Source organism: Medicago sativa, chromosome 2, assembly GCF_051527215.1.
Source record: "Medicago sativa cultivar Bolivia chromosome 2, Bolivia_mono, whole genome shotgun sequence".
Lineage (NCBI taxonomy): Eukaryota > Viridiplantae > Streptophyta > Magnoliopsida > Fabales > Fabaceae > Medicago > Medicago sativa.
The window spans coordinates 14,009,160-14,025,930 of NC_140750.1; the positions used below are offsets into that span (position 1 = coordinate 14,009,160).

At 31.4% G+C, this 16,771-nt stretch overlaps 1 long non-coding RNA gene across 1 annotated transcript; it reads right to left on the reverse strand.

Annotated features, from left to right (window-relative positions):
- Positions 1–9,720: 9,720 nt before the first annotated feature.
- On the reverse strand, positions 9,721–12,481 carry LOC146944779 (uncharacterized). The gene is made up of 7 exons (XR_015026063.1): positions 12,191–12,481; positions 11,032–11,098; positions 10,849–10,938; positions 10,465–10,559; positions 10,274–10,356; positions 10,118–10,153; positions 9,721–9,978 (listed from the first exon to the last, which is right to left on the reverse strand). It is a non-coding gene; the product is annotated as an uncharacterized LOC146944779 (long non-coding RNA).
- Positions 12,482–16,771: the final 4,290 nt, after the last annotated feature.

Sequence of the window (16,771 nt, forward strand, 5' to 3'; positions counted from 1 at the left end):
ATGCCCTTGAGGCCTCTTTCTATTCTTCAAAATCCCATTTTCAAACTTAAAATCAACCAACAAAAATAAAAACATTTTTTTTGAGAGAGAACTACGGTGGATTTGATCCCTTAAACGGGTACGTAGGCAAGGAACAAAGTTCCTTCAATTCAACTAAAATAAAAATTCAAACATTCTTCTCCCTCCAATTCTTCACTTAGAAAACTCTTAGGTTTAATAAACTCTTTCAAAATAGCATTTAAAAATAAAGCGCGCGCGTAGAAATTAGAGACGGTTCCTATAGGTTACTATAGTCGTTATGGGTGCCTAACACCTTCCCGTAGCGAAAACAACTCCCGGACCTCGATTCTCAAGGGTTTTGCTTACTTTTTCCCTTCCCAAGAAAAAATAAGATATCACCGGTTTAAAAGGTTCAAATGTAATCAATGTTTGACACCCGAAAACCAAGATAAAACACCTGTCTGTATGGATGGGTAGACATTGTGCAGGACTAGATACTTGGTGAGTTTGCTTGTGGGATGTTTGGACGACGGGAGCTTTCTCCGTTGTCGTGTCAGTGTAGTAGTATCTAGGCTCTGATTAGGATTAGCGTCTGGTTGTTGTTTGGATTCTGTTGTTATGTTGTTGCTATTGTCCACTCGTCGGACTCGGAGTATTTTCATTTGAGGATTTATTGACCATGGCATGTATATGTTGAAGTTTATGATTTGAATTCCGCTGTGATCGTTGAGATATTATATATATGCATGATATTGTTGGGTTTGTTTTGAGACGTAGCATCTATTTCTAGAATATTTCTGATGTATTCGCGCGTTTTACCGCTTAATAGAAATAGGGTGTTACACATGCACTTTGTAAAAATATTGGTATTGGTCCCTCTGTTAATTTTCTGTTAAAAAAAAAAACACAAAACTATTGGTATTGGTCCCTGTACTTTGTAAAAATATTGGTATTGGTCCCTGCACTTTGTAAAAATATTGGTATTGGTGCCACGTGGCGTGAAATGATTGGGCCACGTGGCACTCCGTTAGTTTTGTGTTTTTTTTAACAGAAAATTAACAGAGGACCAATACCAATATTTTTACAAAGTGTAGGGACCAATGCCAAACAAAAAAAAGTGCAGGGACCAATGCCAAATTCTGATAAAAATGCAGGGACCAATGACACATTTAAACCTGACATTAAATGAACTGTCTAACATACTCCCCCCGTCCCTATATCTAAACACCCATTTGATTTTATTTTTGTCTCTAAATGTAAACCCCTTTTCAAATTACTAGATGTATTTATTATTTTTTTCCTAGACATACCCTTAATTAATACTACTATATTGTTTTGAAATATGAAAAGTCAAATTTAATACAAATACTCCCTCCGATCACTATTATAAGCAAATTTCTACTTTTTAGATTCATTCAATAAATGATGTATGTGGTCTACAATGTAGTCTACATACATCATTTATTGAATGAACCTAAAAAGTCAAAATTTGCTTATATTAGTGACCGGAGGGAGTACAAACAAAGGACAATTTCGTAATATTAACACACAAAACAGACACATTAATTACACTGACAACTTTTCTTAACAAATGTGAAAAAGGCAATGGTGCCTACATTAAGGGACGGAGGGAGTATTTATTAGGGGAGTTCAATTTGCATTATTACTGCAATCCACCATGTCATAGACATGCTTGAAAGTATCTATGTGATGATAATTTAAATGTGTACACGCGATGTGTCACTAATAGACCATTATTGTTACTCCCTCAATCCCATAATAAGTGAGCTATTTGCAAAAAAATATTGTTTCAAAAAAATTGATCCATTTTAGTTTTCAATACAATAAGTACTTTTTTTTTCCCATTCAAGACAATAATGGTCAACTATTATTCCAAATTACCCTAATCAACTATTGGTTTGTTTTTCATTAATGTAAAAATAATACTTTGGAAGTAGTGTATATAGTATTAATTGAAGAGTACAATTGAAAAGAAAAAGTTATTATTGCATTGAAAACTGAAAGTGAAAGTCATTTTAAAACAATTTTTTTTGTTGCGAAAACGACACTCATTTTAAAAAGGAGTGAGTAGAAATCAAGACTATTGTGAAATATCTCAGAGTGCATAAGCTCAATCGGATATGGAGATATTGAGTCAACTAACAGTATCACACTAAAGCCAAAATAAAGATAACTCGCCACATTATCAAGAAGTGTGTTTTTAGATTTTAGGCCAAATACCTCCCCGGGTCCTTTAAGTTTCACGTTTGTTTGGGATATGTCCTTTAAGTTTCTAAGGTTTTAGATAAGTCCTTTAAGTTGTTAAAAGCTGACACTGTTACCCTTCAAGTAACCCTCCGTTAAGCCAAAGCTGATCTATCCGTTAAGTGGGTGAGGTGGCATAAAACGCTGCGTTTTGGCCTCTCCAGCGTGTTCCAATACTGCCCCATCAGATTCCCCATCATTCATCTTCGATTTTCACTCATTCATTCTTCCCCAAATTGAAAACCCTAACTCCATTAACAACCAACTTGAAGCTTTTTGAAGAAAATCATGTCTTCAAATCGTCTCAATTCTTTGAATTCTCGTAACAGTTCTTTTCATTCCAGTGGTAGGCGCAAGGATCCAGAGTGTTTGTGTAATGAACCGTGTGTTCTTCGCACAATATCAAAATTGGGGCCAAATCGAGGACGAAAATTCTGGGGATGTCGAGATTGGAAGGTAATTGATTGATTATATGTTATTAAACGAGCTGGATCATACTAGACTTTAAATAGGTTAGGTCATAGGCCCTTGTTGGGTGTCCTAACCTGTTTCCACCCATAGTCTCCCGCAGGCGAGATATTTTTAGAGAAATGATATTTGTACAACCAATTTCTAACAACTTTTTGACAACTTTCTCTCTCATACTCACATTATATTCTTATTCTCTCTCTACATTTTTCTCTCTATTGATTTTGACCAATCAAAATAAAGAAAAACAAAGTTGTCATGGAAGTTGTTTAGAAAGAGGTGTACAAATATCACTACTCATGTTTTTAACTATTAAGAGCATCCGTAATGGAGAGATTCTTTTTTAGGTATCTAAATAGATTTCACGTGTACACATTATTCATTTATAATATTTTAATTGTTGTACCTAATAAACATTCAATCAACAACCTTACAAATTTCTAAAACGATACTCATTAATTATCTATCAATAATTCTACATTATTACATCTTAATAATTTAATATTAAAAATATGTGGGTCCTAACAAAAGAGTGCTTAATATAACACCTCTTCTCAATGGGTATCCATTTTTTTTACTACACAATGGAAGTGCTTCAAAAAGACCTTTCCATTGTGAATAGTCTAACTAAGTAACCGTTCACATGCCCTTGTCTGTCTGCTACCGGAAGTACAGCACGCCTATGCGAATGCAACAAACTCTCAAAGGAAGTTATTAAGTAAAGCAAGCACGCCATCTGCAACCTTATCTCCATTTATCCTTGTCATCTTTCACAAGCTATATACAACAATAAATCACCAATACAAACCATCCTTTATAAAAGGAGTTTTTGGTTAAGATAGTGAGCTTCATATCTTCATATCGGGTGTGGTAACAATTATTTTAACTCAACTATTGAAATGTGATCCACGCATTCACTAAAATCATCCAAGTTCTGTTGAAATGTGACCAACCGAGTTCATAAACTTGAGTGTGTTTCACCAGTCCAGCCATCGCAATCTTAGAATTCTTGGTAATTCTGATATCACGGTGGCGGATTGTGGAAATATGCAAAAGTCTATTAATCTATATTTGTTGTTGCTCAAAACCACATTAATGGGATGCCTCACATCTGGAATTTGATGCCTACAATGCTATTGGTAAAAAATTCATTTATAATTGCTTATTTTTTTGTTTGGAATTTTTCATTTTAGCTATGGTTTATAAAGCCAATAACTTTGAAGAACTCATGCTCGATGAAAAGGCGAAAAGCAATGAAAGTGTCTTAATGTCTTAAAGTACTATGTTTGCGACTATTATGTTCATTTTGTCACATGTTTCCCATCCCCCTTTGCTGTCATTAGAACATTAGGAATTTGTTTACTTGATTTAAGGTTCATTTCTTTGGCTTACTTTTTTATTTCTCTTTCATGGAATTTTTTATTTTCTTTAAAAAGCCCACCATTGATGGTGTTGGTGATTCTTTTAGGCTATGTTTGAGAGTTTGGAGGTGAAAGGTGTGGAGGGTTTTTGAGAAAATGAAAGGAGCAAAGTGAAAGAAATAGAAGACATTAGTAGGAGATAACTTTGGAGTTAATCTTTTATTCATAATACAATATATCTCTCATCTTAAGAACTTAAAAAATTTATCGATGAAGGTTTTCGAGAATGATAAGCTAATATTTTTTTATTAAAAAAATTAGCTTATCATTTGAAAAAAATTTACACTTTAAAAAAATGTGAAAGATTTCTCCAAACTCTCAAACAAAACCTTAATGATTTTGTATTTTTGGATTAGTCTTGAGTTTATCATTTCAACCAGTTGTCCAAATTGAGTTATAACCTGCCTTTCGCACATTATCAACATCAAATTCTATATAGTTTTAATTTGTTGAAATAGCCCCGTAATATATGTGAAGTTCGAAAATAGCTTCTCTGAAATAAAAAATTGTTTGCTCAAAAAAAAAAAATCATAGATTTTATCCATGTTATTTGATATATATATTTTTTATTTTGATCCTTCAGCAGTCTAGTCACACATGAGACGCTTATGTGATCGAGAATCTTGCAAGGTGGCTCCTGCCACATGCATTTTTTTATGACGTGAAAGATTTTTGTTTTTTTGCCTAAATTTTTTTTACCTTGATCTTTTTTGCTAACATTAATTGAGTTGTTGAAATAAAGAAAAAATTTACTATTATTTTTTTGTAGACATAAAAGTCCAGAAAAATGACCTAGAGATCAAATTTTTTCATTCTTTTGCACATGGTTAGGACATTAAAATAAGGCTTTCCACGTAAAATTAGAATTTACGGATATCGACAGATTGACAATGAATATTTAAAGCAAGAACAATTCATCAACCACAACAACATAAACCTCGATTAAAAATCGAATTTTGCGCTAATTTTTACACAGAGACCTCTATAAAAATTGAGAGAAATGATTTGTAAAGTTTTATAACATACTAAAGAAGCCTCTATTTATTTTGATTTTTCGACAAAAACATTCAAAATCGCAATTTTGTTCTAACTAAGCATATATTAAAAGAACGCATATCATAGCCATATTTTGCACGCATATCTAGAACTTCATAAAAATGTCCTTTACAAAATTTTGAAGTTTTTAAATCAGAGGCGAATTTATTATGAATTTTCGTTACCCATAATTATGAGTTTCTTATAAAATTCATAATTAATTTATTCCGCATTTAAAAACTCCAAAATTTGTAGTCGAGGTTCTTATGAGTTACTCCTTCCATTTCAAAATGAGTGTCGTTTTAGCCTATTGCACACAAATTAAATAATGGAATGAAATAATTATTAGACATAACACTTTTACTAAACTGCCCAAGAAAAGGATAAACTTAAAGTTGCATTGAAAATTGTGTGAGAGAAAAGTTGGAGTATTTATTGAGGGTAAAGTTGGGAGAAAAAAATTAAAGTTGTATTGGAAATGTAAAGTGACATTCATTTTGAAACAATTTTTTTGTCTAAAGTGACACTCATTTTAAAACGGAGGGAGTATAATATTCTAAACATGCTTGCAAAATAGGGGAATGAAATTTGATATATAGGTATATCCTTGCTCAATACAAAATTGTAATTTTGCACGTAATAGTCGAAAAATCAAAATAAATTGAGAGCTCTTATGAATGTTATGAAATGATCAATATCATTTCTATGTATTTTTATAGGGGTTTATGCAAAAAAAAAAAAAAAAAGATCATCTCAAAATTATATATTTAGGCCAAAGTTTCTATTGTTTTGGTTTTGAGTTTTTTAGGCTTTAAAAATTCATAATTAATCATTTCCTTGTCGGAAAATTCTAATTTTACGTGGGATGCCTTGTTTTAACGTTTGTGCAAAAAGTTATGAATGTTTTTGAATTGTAGGTCATTTTTATGGACTTTATGTCTAGAATGAAAAAAAAAAATGGTATATTTTCTATTTATTTCTGCTATTCAATAAATCTTATAAAAAAATTGAGGCAAAAAAAATTGTGAGGGAAAAAAATTTGGAGGCAAAAAAAATTGCAACATCATGAAAGAAATTAACGTGGCAAGATTCCCTTCCACATCAGCATCTCTTGCGGCCACATTTGCATTTGAATATATTCATGTAAAAACAATTTGAACTATAATTTTGTGTAAAAATCAATTTTAGCATAAAAAACAACAAAAAAAAACTTCAATTATTCTTGAAAGCAACTAAGCATATCAAAATCAATTCTAGATGTGCCGAATCAATTATGTTAGTTTTTTTTCCTTGCTATGATTTGAACGTTGAGCCTCCAATTCATTAACACTTAACTCAAATCAGTTGAGCTCTTTTCGCTTTTTAGAGAGAAACTGTTGTTCAATGCAAGGTTTTTGTAATCATAGGACTAAATCTAAAGTGTATAATCTCACATAAAAAGGAAAATGAAGAAAGAGAAAAACAATTAGTTCTTTTTATTAAAATAAAATAAATGATAACCAAATGTAGCCACTTCAAGAAAAATTTAACCTATCAAAGCACTCCAAGCAACCATAAATATAATGGGAAATTTTTAAAAAATAATAACCAAATTTCTTAGCACCATATATAAAATAAAATATGCAAATATTAAAAAATTCGTAGGCAAATCGTATATCTCAAGTAAAATATGCTTTAGGGAAATGAGCATATGCATTTTCGGTTTAAAATGATTACGTATGAATATTATTTGGAGTGTAGATATGATTGTTGTGTATTTTCTTTCTTTTGAACAAATTATTTGGTTCACACTAAGTATGTAACTAAGTATATACTTAGTATGAACTAACTAATCTGTTTAAAAGAAAGAAAACACAACAATCCTACTATACAATTCAAATAGTATGCAAACATAATCATTTTAGATCATTTAAAAGAAAGAAAACACAACAATCCTACTATACAATTCAAATAGTATGCAAACATAATCATTTTAGATCAACAAGGCATACATACTCTTCTCTCAACAAAAAAAAACGCATACATACTCATTTTCATGGAGTAAAGTTATATGGTGGGGAAAAAAATATCAGTTGCAAAATTTGTTTCCATAAAAAAAAATAGTGAATTTTAGTCATTAAACTATTTGGAAAAAAAAAAACTACTTTCCCTACAAAATATTATAACAACTTATTTCACGTAGTCTATGGTACCGTTTGCCCTGACTTTTTTTTTCTTCCACTTCTCTACATTTTTAAGAAGAATGTAGGCCAAACACAATATCAATTAAGTACTTACTAAGAAAAATACTTTTTTTAGAATGTATAAAATTGAATGGAATGAGCTTGGCCAAAAGTTGTTGAATGCTACTTTAGAACTACTTGTTAGCAACAAACTATACATATATCTTTTGGACAAGACATATCGTAACAAACTATGTATATCTTTTTCTTATTATAAAAAAACTATACATATCTTTTTCACAAGAAATATAGTATTCTTATAATCAAATTTGTTATAGGGTATAATTGAAAATGTAAAAACCAACTATTAGATTCGAAGCTTTGTACAATATTTTATCAAACAACTTTTAATTTAAAAATAGCTGTAAAACTAAAAATAATAAAGCAACCAAACAACTTTAACTTCTTTCTCTTCTTCAAAAAAACTTTAACTTCTTTCTTAAATCCCTTAATTTTAACTTTATTTTAAAGTAACTTTTAGACTCTAAAAACGTCAAGCCAAACGATATTTATGTATTGTGAAGCTAATTTCATTAGGAAGAAAACAGAAAAATTATAGACGACCTTAAAATGATTCCCATTACATTTTAAAACGGGTATTGAAATTAAATTGGTTGTAATTTTGCTATCTCTCCCGGGAAGGAAGAAACTTCTCAATACTCAAATGTATGTACCCATCATTTTTCTCAATACTCAAATGTATAATTAAATTGACACGTTCACACAAATAAACCATAAAATATACAACTTTTAAAGAAGAAAAAGTCAAAAGAAATTTAAAATCTTGATAATATTAGTTTAGTTAAGTTAAGAGCATTGCTACTTAATGGTTAACAAATTTAAAATCTTGACGTTTATTAAGCTTTGGCATTGTGGTCTTTAAAGTCCATATTTCTTGTATGTAAATTTGGTGTTGCTCTAAAGTGTTGATTTTTTTTTTTTTTATCAAGTAGTTTAGTAGCTAGAAATTCACTCATTAAACAGAATAAGTGGAGTGTTCAATATTTGAACTCTGACATTTGTATATATAATACAATATTTTTACCATTGAGCTAAACTCACAACGGCGGTCTAAGGTGTTGATCTTATATGGACACAAACATTTAAACACCACTTTTGGATACACTCACATAAACAAAGAAATGAAGAAAGAAATAATAATTAAATAATATATTTTTAAAATAATTATACTATATACATTTTTACTAGTGTCATACCAAATATTGTGTCCAAATCCTTGTGTTGAGTACACAAGAATTGCTCATTTGCATATTCAATAGGATTGTAACAAATATGGCTTTGGCAATTGACATCTGGATAAAATGATCAAAGAGATTGATCCAACTATACTACTCCTCAGAATTACTAATCTTCATTTATTGTGCATGAAGTTCCAACCATTTGCTTCTCTTAAATCATACTCCTTTGTTTTTTTTTGTCAAGTAGCTTAATGGCTAGGGCTCACACAATTAAATGTGGAGAAGTGGGGTGTTCGTGGTTTGAACCCCGACCCCTACATATAATATGCAATATCCCTACCAACTGAGTTAAGCTCATGAGACATCATACTCCTTTGTTAATGAGGTATACACAGGAGGCATTGATTATTCAAATTTCATTTTCATTCTTTTGCTAGAACATTCTTGAAGCAGCTGCAACTCTTCATTAGACCTTTGCGGAAACTAAAGAAGGAAAGGTAACATCTTTCTATTGAAGCCAAAGAAGCCACCAAGAGCATATAATAAATATGAAGCTGTGTACCAGACATTGTTAAGAGAGGAATCATACCATAAAAATGATGGTGTGTGTATCAATAAAATGTGCGTGATCTATTGACAATTCGTTTGTGTTGAAATTCAGCAAAACAACTATACTTTCATTCATTCAAATCAAAGGATGAGAAACAATTAGAATATACCATCACATGTAATAGTGCCAATTAACTTCAAGTGCATCATTTAAGTATCACCATTTATCCTCTTTAGCAACAGCTAAAAAGCGTAGCCAAAACTGTGAAAATCGTTGCCTAATAGAATAGGGGACGTTTTTCAGGCGTCTCCTATTCGAGCGTCGCCTATTGTCTATGGGGACGTTTTTTCGTGCTCTTTGGGAACAGTTTTTTGAAACGTCGCCTAAACCTTTAGAAGAGGGGACCATTTTTTATGCCAGTTGAGGCAACAATTCTTAACTGTTGCCATAGGGGGCTACGATTATAAATTGTTCCCATAGAGTGAAATAGTAATAAAAAAAAAAAGTAAATTAGCAGGAAGGGATAATAGGAGACATTTTTCGAAAGTACTCGAAAAAGATTTTACAATAATTATATAAATATAATCAATTATAACTTTTAAAAAATTGAATTTAAACACATATCCACAAAAGTTGTGTTACAATAAACTTGACCTAAAATATTCATTCTTGATACATATAATAAATAAAATGTCTTTAACATTATTTGATACCAAGTACAATCCTAGCAAAATACATGTCTTAAAATTTAGCATCATCTATGTTGCCCTCTTGAAATACATCGTTTACGCCGTCTTTTTCATCATCTTCATTGATACCTTGAAACAAAAAAGAATAAAACAAAATTACATCAACCAGAGATAGTATCCATTCAATGGACAATCAGAAAGTCATTAAGAGTTATACATAACACAAATAAAAACAAAGACAATTAGTAAAACACACTCAAAGTATTACCGTAAACAAGAAAACCTCTTTAACAAGAGTAATTTCCTACAACATCAAAGTCATAAAATAGTCATTATAACAACACTAGAATAATTCCATAACCTCTCAAATGAATCAACTCGGCACTAAATAAATTTTCTAATAAGTTTGCTAATATTCCACAACCTTTTAGTAACTAAAAACAATGCCAAGACAACATGCCTAAACTTGGTTTCTAACTCATTCCTCCCATAACTTCAAAGCAAAATCTGAAAGAGAACAAAACAATTAGTACTCCAAAAATAGCAAAAGGCATAAACTTAAGATGTTAATTCATTCTTAAAACATTTCAACGTCAATTTTTGTATGTTTTGTACCATTGACTCATTTCAAAATGGAGAGACCAACTATGTCACAAAGCCCCTGACAACAGTGGAGAGGTTCTTAACATGCTCCAGCAAAGTCACACATCCTGCAAAATTTCAAACCTTTTTCAACTCTTAACCAAAGGGAACATTGTGTAAAAAATTAGAGTCATACTAATCTAAAATAATATTTAGAACAAACTCATAAATCTCTTTATAACACAAGCATGATACTTAATGATGGAAGTCATAAACCAGAGAATGAGTAAACTAAATGAATATGCAGACACATAAGCCTAATGATTCATTGAAACTTGGGAATATAACTTATGAAATGCAACGATAGCTGCTATATGAATCCTAACGAGAGTGGCACCAAAATAAATTGTTACTCACTTCTCGTGTAGTGTCAACATCTTGTTTCTTTGATAACTCATAGTCAAATTTTGATAACTTTTGCATAAAATGTTGAGTTGATGCCCTAACCTGCATAAAACCATCAAATATCCATGTGAAGTACAAGAGTACATCTTATTATTTAGAATAATTAAAGAAATTGAACATATACGACGTCTATACCTTTTTACTTCTGCATCCATCAATTTTAAAAACCATGCTCTTGAAACCTTGACCTCTCTCCACATTCCTTTCAAGATCACAAGGGTTTTGTTAATTCTTGGCAATTACAACAGCCACGTGAAAACCAAAACCAAACACTTTTGAGAACCAATATCAAAGAATTGTGAGTTCGAACAATGAAACAAGTAACAAAATGACTAAACACAATAATGACTGACAATGAGAGCCACTTTCTCCTAAAATGTGGCAAAGTTCAGGAAAGAGTTGAACCCATTGCGAGTCTATAATAGGTTACTTTACCTTATATATGCAAAAGGCTGATTGTACAACCCAATTCAAACTTGTGAGCTCCTAGTCACACATACAATATTCCAACTATTACACCAAGAATCTCCTTTGAAAGTACTAATAATAAATTCAACATTAAAAAATGTTCAAATTTTATTGTCAGAAATTCTAAGCCTAAACCTACACAGTTTACAACAAATGTTCTTTCATCAGGCTGCACTAAACCATTCCTTCCATATATAGTGTAGATTCCATGATACCTTCATCACAACCCACCAAATTACCACGTCTTTGTAGATCAAACTCACAATAAACTAAATGATGGTAAATTCATAACCATAAGAGAAAAAAATTTCATAACTGGCAACCAGATACAATGAATAAGCTATATTTGCTTCAAGCAGAGAAAATCCATAATTGTATCAGATTCTGACAACTCTTATTAATTTAGAACGAACACATTAAAAGTCGTTCATCATAAGAAGTGTGCATATTTCTTCAAAACAAAAAAAAAACAAGAAGCCTGTATATTTTCCCTTTAAAAGAGTTTACTTGTAAATGCTAACTCTATTGGAAGAGGAATCAACAATAAATCAGAGATTAGGGTTCTAACCAGTGACTACAATTTGAGAAATTGAAAAGGTCAAGAAAATTCATTCTAACAAATTCAATAATTCACTAAACAGATGGATTGAAACATCAGGGATAAAAAATATTCACTCGATAACCCACAAGACAAAAAATCCACAAAAGGGTCAACAAATACATAAAAATGAATCAACTACTTTCAAATCAATCTATGATTAACCAAAAGTTGAACTAAAACAAATTAAATAAAAATATGGAGGAAGAAGAAGAGAAGAAGATTTACATGAATCTTTTGATGTCCAGAAGCGCTTCTTGGATTTGAGCAGTCCGTGAGAATGAGATTTGAGGTCTGATGAGTCGAGATCTGGGGTTTGAGAAGTGACGAGAGAAATCGAAGATCTGGGTTTGAGGAACGCAGGTTGATTCTAGAACGAGGAACAATTTTGGAACAGATTGATGAAAGTTTTGACTTGAGGAGCGATTTGAATTTCTAGAACGAAGGTCCGATTATTAACTAGTGAACAAGGACGGGGAGACGAGTGATTTACGGAATGATGGATTAAGGAACAAAAGTAGTTATGAACGAAGGATTTGGGTTCTTATGAGCAACAAAGGATTTGTGGTTGTGAACGGTGAACTATTTGGATTGGATGATTTGTTTTAATAAATTTTATTTATTATATTATATTATATATTATATTAATTGAACTTGTTATTATCTACGAAGGCTATGGTTTGTTTTAATTATCTTTTCACTATATCACTTTAATATCCATAAAACATATTATTATAATGAGTTTTGACGGTCCAAAACAGTTTTGCGCACACAACCAATCAAAATATTTTGAATTGCCACATCAATTAATAATTTTAATATATGTGGGTCAAACGTGACAATTCACAATGTTTTGATTGGTTGTGTGTGCAAAACTGTTTTGAACCATCAACCCACCACTATTAAACTCTATTATTATTACTAGCGAAAAGCCGTCTGTCCGCTCTTTCTACTGCGCTAACGCATGTGATTATTTTATTATGTTTGTTTGTATAATTTAGATTAAAATTTTCAAATTTTAAAACATTAATGGAAATTATTGATATATTGATTTATAAACAAAATATTGTCAAGGCTTATAACAAAATTATTTTTGAACTCAACATATTTTTGAGTCCTGATCTTTTTTTAGAGGATTTAAAGTCCAATATTTAACATTATTTTTTGTTCACGTTTGTTACTAATCTTTTTTCAGAAAATTTAAAGTCCAATCTTTAACATTATTTTTTGTTCACGTTTGTTACTAATCTTTTCTTTAGAGAATTTAATGTCCAATCTTTAACAATATTTCTTGCTCACGTTTGTTAATCTTTAACATTAATTTTTGCTCCCGTTTGTTACTAATCTTTTTTTAGAGGATTTAAAGTCCAGTCTTTACCATTATTTTTTGCTCACGTTTATTACAATTGATCAAAGGCTAAGGAAAAGTAACTTATATTAATAAAATAATAAATAATATGGAAATACTGTTTGTTGTGGAAGTAATAAAATAATATGGAAATTACATAAACAATATATTCCAAAAAGAGCACCATCATTGCTATACTATATCCAAAAGGAACATTGTTAATGCTATACTATATTTATCCAAAAAAGAAACACTATATTCAAAAAAGATCACATCAGTACTCAAGAGTTAAGTTATTTTAGTTAACATTAATTGGAAAATATCGTGGCAGGTATCAGTGCAGGATAATTATCGGATACTCTTCTGATACGTATCAGGAAGTATCGGATAATTATTTTTTAAAAAAATAAAATTTAATCTTTGGATACTCTCCTGATACGTATCGGGAAGTATCGGGTAGGTATCGGTGCAAGATACGTAAGGGATACGATACGTCATCCATTTTGAAGTATCGGGGCTTCACAGACCATATTTTAAGTACTCGTAAATTAATATTTAAGTACCCGTCAAGTAATATATGCTCAGGCGGATGAAATTAGCTAGATTTAGCAAAATTATTAACAGATATAGAATAAAATAAACATTTTTTAAGTATCAGAAAATTATTAACACATAGAATAAAATAAACTTTTATAGAATAAAATAAATATTTTTTAAGTATCAGAACTTGTAGAAATTCATACTCGTTCGGTTAGCCGTGGGTTCGCTTCGCTGCTCGCCGTCGTGGCTCTGGTGGGTTTTGCGATTTTGTTTCGTCTTGGTGGGTCGTCAGTGGTGTAGTGGGTTGCTGGTTCATTTTCGTTGCTAGCTTTCTGTTTGTGTTTTTGTTTACAATTGCGGTTGTGTTTTTGCACCTTCGTCGCCAATGATTGTGTTTTTTCGTTCTTTATTTTTCTTAGTATGGGGTGGTTTTGGTTTCTGACTTGTGGTTGGTTTCGTAAACCCGAAAGGGTATGTTGTGGTTGGTTTCGTGCCCGTACGCCGGTTCGCTGGGTTTGTGTTTTTTCGTTCTTTATTTTTCTTAGTATGGGGTGGTTTTGGTTTCTGACTTGTGGTTGGTTTCGTAAACCCGAAAGGGTGTGTTGTGGTTGGTTTCGTGCCCGTACGCCGGTTCGCTGGGTTGCACGCGTGACTAATGAATTTTTGTTAAAATAGATTGGAACCGATCCACTTTGTATGTTTTATCACTATGTATTTTCATATGGATTGTACCTGGGTCAGGTTTCATGTCCCCGGTCTTTGTATCTTTCTTTTTATTTATCGTTCTTTTTATTGCAGTAACGTTTGACAATTATAAACGGTGTTTTTTTTTTATAAAATTTTGATTTTGATTAAGATAAAAAATATAAATGTTTGTTCCTTTCAAGTTATAACAAATCAAACTAACCATGCTTATCAATTTCAATGACACCAACAATATAAAAAAAATAATATAATTTTTTTTTAATAGCACCAACAACAATCTTTATTATAGAAAAAAATTGTTTAATGATATAATTGGGATAACGAAAAAGTAAGTATAAATATATTCATCTACTTAGTTACACTTTTTAAATGATAAAGAAAAAAATATTGAACACACACACACAGAGATATATATATATATACTCATGTTTGTTACACTTTTATTTTAATATTTGAAATGATTGTCCAAAAAAATGTGTTAGTTTTTATGCAACAATCCAAAATTGTCCCCTAAAGTATTTAAGGGGACAATTATCAAATATTACCAAACAAATATTACAGTGACACTTTAAAAACGTTCCCAGAGGTATCTAAGGGGACAGTTAACGATCATTGCCAAAAAAATAATAGAGTAACACTCCAAAAACGTCCCCAGAAGTACTTTAGAGAACGCTTTCTAGGCGTTGCAAAAATATTTTTTAGCACCAGTCATAAATCGTTGCCTTAGCAACTTTTAGGGGACGATTTTTACATGTTGCCTTAAAAAGTGTTGCTAGAGACCATAAATGGTGTAGTGATAGGAAGCTACTTTAGGCCTTCAACGTAATGATGCCACAAAACTTTTAGAATTTTGCTCTCCATCCTGCACTTTTCGCTCGCGCCCTGCAGCCATTCCCAAAATACCCCTGCGCTAGTTAACTAACGCAAGTGTTAAACTCTGCGTTACTTAACTAACGCCGCGTCAGTTAACTCACGCAGGCTTTTTCACTGCCATTTTTCATTCACAAACCAATGGTCTCCACCAATCAAGAAGTGGGCGCGACAATTATATAATCCACAATTCTAAATTCATGCTCCAATCAATGGCTGTGCTTGATTCATATTGATTCCACTGATTCCATTTTCCATATTCTAAATTCATGCTGCATACAATTCTGTCTGATTCCACCGATTTTTTTTTTTTTTTTAAGATCTGTCATTGTAGCTTGCTCTTATGTGATATAATTCTGATTCACGCAAGTAATTGTGACGGTGAATTTTTCAAACTACATAATTGAATAAAAAAATCGGTTGCTGTGGAATATGAAACTCTTGTGTTTGTATCTTGTTGTTTCCATTACAGTACCGACGACAGGACAGGAACCTTGTGTTAACAGAAGCCTTTTACCAAGTTTGCATAAGCGGCTTGAATTTCAATCGCTGCAAATAGTGTGGGGATGGAAAATAAAACATTTTTGTCATGCGTGACTTAAGTCACGCGAGTTAAGTCACGCAGCGTGACTTAACTCACGCAAGGGCATATTTGGAAGGTTTGCAGGGCGCGAGCAAAATGTGCTGGGTGAATAGCAAAATTCAAACTTTTATTATGTAACTACCATGCGACCAAACTAACAAAAATTTAACAAATTAAGAATAGGAAACTACTTTGCACTAATTCATAGTTTCGATATGCACAAATTCATTATAGAATAATTACCATGCACAAATTCATCGTATCAATATCATTACAATCATTACCAAATGAACTCACAAGTGGGAAGCCTTCCTTCTTGGTCAATGAAGATGTGAATTGCAATTGTAAAAACTTGAACTAAAATTGCAAAGATAACATCATAAAAAATGGCATGTGTAAAATAAGTGTATAGCTATAAAAAAAAGGAAAATGCTAGATATCAAGAATGGATTTTCTTGATGAATTCAAGAATGACATGGCAGAATAATCACCCTTAGATTTTAATCTTATTTATTAAAGTTTCATAAAAAAAAAAATACATAACACCCACCACCCCATGATTTCCGGCCAGGCTGAGATTTTATTGGCTAACATTAATTTCGGGACAATTTCTTGATAAAATCTTTCTTGATAAATAGCATTGCTCTAAAAAAAATGAGAACCGTTGTTTCTTCTTCTTATTTATTTATTTTTTTGAGAGGAGAAATGTTGTTTTAAAATAGATTAAATGAATCCCTATTTATAGATGATGATAAACTCATAG